General features: G+C 57.3%; 1 pseudogene; it reads right to left on the reverse strand.

The window, feature by feature from the left end:
* Nucleotides 1-219: 219 nt before the first annotated feature.
* On the reverse strand, nt 220-1184 carry LOC132236171 (spermine synthase-like; annotated as a pseudogene).
* Nucleotides 1185-3895: the final 2711 nt, after the last annotated feature.

The following is a 3895-nucleotide window of genomic DNA, read 5'->3' on the forward strand; positions in this document are numbered from 1 at the left end:
TTCATGCACCGGGCCTCTAGTCATTGATGTTTCTCTCTCCCCTTTCCTTTCTGAAATCAATAACAATATTTGTTTAAAAAAGAACATCCTCGTTCATCAAAATATACATTTCCATTTGCTTTTTTAAATTAAAAAATAATTAAAGAAAACTTGAAGGAATTCACAATGAGTTGCCTGGCTCGCTCTGATGGCACGTAGAGCATGAGAAGGTGGGGAGGGCTGTTTGTAGCACACGTGATTAGGGGACACTGATCTTCAAGGTTTAGCTTTCTTCCACACAGTGTGAAATACCCACAATGCCAAGGATGAAGGGACACGGATGCTCTCCTTTGAGAATTCCACAGGACAATCCAGGTGCCCAAGCTGTTCTCCATCGAGTAACCGAGCTCCTTCCAATTGACTCCGGTCCCCCGTGTAAGGGATGTCCCATCCTGCTTCGGTCCCTTCATGGAGAGGCCGGGAGCCAGCCTGAGGCACCCCATGGGGATCTTCCCCAGAGATGTGGAGGTCGGGGCAGCTGTCAATCCACTCAGCACGTCATCAACTCTCTGCTTCCTCCGCGTACCTCTTCGGTGCTGGGATGCAGTCCTCCACCGGGCCCTGACCGCAGGCTCCTGTGCGGTTGTCTCAGATGTCGCCACATGCCTTTCGCATGCATGTATTACATCCATCCGTCACCATTTGGTGACTCTACCATGGTGACCAGCTTAGGTTTCAAGTTGACTATTTCACATCAAATGCCCCCATCCCCGCCTCCCGGAATCGGCACGCTTTGCCAGTGTGCTCGCCTTTGCCACTGCCCAGGACGGCCTGGGTACACACCCGTTAACATCCCCCTAAGGATGACAATATTCCCAAATGGCTTCGAGCGGGGACGTTAATGTTCTGATTGGGTGCATCTTCACCAGGCACCGCTGCGCCTACGTCGGACTCAGCCAGGCGGCCATCAGCAGTGGGCCAGTACCGGTCAAGGGTTCCTCTTTGAACTATGGGTGGGATCGCTTCACCCGCCCAGCACTGTCCTGACTCAATTCTTTCACTCTTTCTTCTACTTTGTTCAAAAGACTGTCAACTTCGTTGCCTTCCACATTGCCGTCGGAACTCTGAAGGTCCATGTGGGTAAATTCTCAACGTAGCAAAGCTGCTAATTTTGTGTATGGAGGTTGCTGAATAGCGTGGTCCCGTCAGGCGCACACCAGCCCGGCCGTCCCCTGCCCCTGGACCATGGGCTGGAGGCTGTTTAGAATGGTCTCGCTGTCAGCACTGTGCCCTGCTGCCGCCACAGGGCGGCGGGGCCCTGGGCCATGCCTGGGGGAGGAGGGGCAGGAAGGGTAAGTACAGCTAGCCTGGTGGCCAGGATTGCAGGAGGCTCCCTAGGAGATGACACGGGAGCTGATACCCGAGTGAGGAGATGGAGCCACTTCGGGGACCTGGGGAAAGAACATCCCATGGTGCACAGTAGGTGCAAAGGCCCTGGGGCTAGAGGAGGCTCAGTGTGCTTCAGGAGCAGAAGGCTGGTGTGGCCAGGACAGTGGCAAGCACAGGCCAGCCTGGTGGGAGATGGTGGTGAGGTCACAGAAGCCGGGTCAGGGAGGGTCTAATGAGCAGGTCAGGAAGTGGGCGTTTATCCACTGGAGGGGACAGCGCGGGAGGGGTTCAGCCAGGGCATGCCGCAGAGGGAGGACTCCGGCTGCTGTGAGTGGAGTGGATCCGGGAAGCCCGGCGCAGTAGCTGGTAGACCTTACGATGATTACTGTCCCTTCCCTGGGGGACCAGGGGAACCCAGATCCCTCACACAGGCCACCAGGATTGCACCCGGGGACCCCCGCACACCCACTGAGCCCCCCGATCTGTTCCCGTGATCCTGACATTCCAAACAGCGACTCACGGAATCGGACAGTCAATGGCAGGTGCACGTGACAATCAACACCCAGGGAGTGTAGCTTCTGAGCACAGGGGGTGCCAGGAGGCAGCTGCCTCACGGAAGGTGTGAGCGGATGTTTGCCCGAGCTTTTGCTCCCGGGGTGGGGGAAACAGGTACACGCAGCTCAGTTGCTAAAAATAGGGGGTCCTCAGTCTGTTTTCCTGTGACGGGTCCTGAAATATTGCCCCCGCCGTTCCCACCCCCGCCTTGGGCTGAGGGTCAGGCAGACTCGCAGAGACCTGGCCGGAGGGGAGCTTCGCCGGGAAAGGACTGTGGCCCCAGGGTGGATGCACACCCGGGGTCTCTGGTGTCCAGATCCGGGCTTGGTTCTGGCTCTGGCTCCCCCGTGCGAGCTCGTACTGGGACGCCGGGTCCAAGTGGCTGCTTCTGCCCCTCGGAGGCAGGCAGTCCCGCCCACAGCGAGAGCTGTCAGGAGGCTGGAGGTAGGCACCCTCTGGGCTGGAACTGCATTTGAGCGAAGCCCTTCATCCCGGCTCCCCTCGGGTGGGTTCCCGTGGGGCCAGGGGCCCTCTGAGCCTGCCCTTGACCGAAGGCCAGAACCGAGCCAGACTGCCAGCAGAACCCACAATGGGCCCATTTCACAGATGGGCGCATCAGCCCGGGAGGTGGAGTTATAGGAAGCCCCGCCGAGTCTGGCCCTTCAGGGGGAGAAGGCCACCTTCCCTGTGCCTTCTGCCAGCCAGCACTCTCCATGCCACCTGTCTGCTTGGGCATCCCTTTCATTGTCAGCTGCTCCTTCATTCATTCATTCATTCATTCATTCACTCACTCATGCATGTTTAGCAACTGCTCTTGGTCCATTTCAAAGCCAGGTTCAAGTCCTCAAGTGCACGCCTGAGGCCAGAGAGTGGCCTGAGTTGGCAAGCCTGGGGGTCAGAGAGGGCTTTGCCCCTTAGCTGTCTGAGTCCAGCAGGCTGGGCAGGAGCCCCTCTCGCTGAGAGAATAGCTTTGAGTGGCTGGGGTGGGCCAGTCTCTGTCCCAGGCAGAGTGGTAGGTGGTAGCCTTCCACCGCCTTCCCCTCTTCCCCCCGGCCCTCCACCTAGCAAGGACAGGGCCAGTGATGCTGGGAGACCCTGGCAATAGTGGGGGCTGGGAGCTGGTGGCAGATGGGTGGGCACCTGACCTTTTCGAAGCAGCTGCCAGGTATGGGGCCCGCTTGGTAGTCTTTTCAAGAGCTGTGGTGCCCTCGCCGTTTGGCTCAGTGGATAGAACGTCGGCCTGCAGGACGAAGGGTTCTGGGTTCGATTCAGTCAAGGGCATGTACCTTGGTTGCAGGCTCCTCCCCGGCCTGAGCCCTGGTTGGGGCACGTGCAGAGGCAACCAATCTATGTGTTTCTCTCACATCAATGTCTCTCTCTGTCTTTCCCTCTCTCTTCTACTCTCCCTAAAAATCAATGGAAAATATCCTCAGTTGAGGATTAACAAAACCTAGATACAGTATATTTTTAAAAGAAGAGCTGTGGCCACACACAATGAGGGGCCAGGGAGTCCCCTTTCCTTGCTACCTCTTCACACCTGATCCTCAGAGGCTCTCAGCCCTGGCCTTTCCTCCCTGCCACCTCCAGCCTCTTTCTGCTCCCCTCCTGCAGACCCAGAGCATGCTCAGGGCTCCCTGCAGGTGACACCCATCTCCCTCCTCCCCCGTCTCCCCAGCACAGTGGCCTTCCCAGCCTTCCGGCCTTCCTTCACCTGGGCTCCTCCATGCCAGGGCCCTCCTTGCCTCTGTCCATCTGGCCATCTACTCCTAACACCTGAGAAGACAGCGCTCTTCAAATTTGGGGCTCACATAGCCCCTAAAATAATTTTGGAAACTACAGATGGTGCACTGCTGGAAGCTGGTCCATCCTTGCTGCTTGACACAGTCGCTGCAGGGATGAAACATCTGCACAGCATATGTTTCAAGGGATCTGGCATACTGTTCTTAATATGTTTGCTCCCCTTCTTAGCGCT

Source organism: Myotis daubentonii, chromosome 5 (assembly GCF_963259705.1).
Source record: "Myotis daubentonii chromosome 5, mMyoDau2.1, whole genome shotgun sequence".
In the NCBI taxonomy this organism is placed as follows: domain Eukaryota; kingdom Metazoa; phylum Chordata; class Mammalia; order Chiroptera; family Vespertilionidae; genus Myotis; species Myotis daubentonii.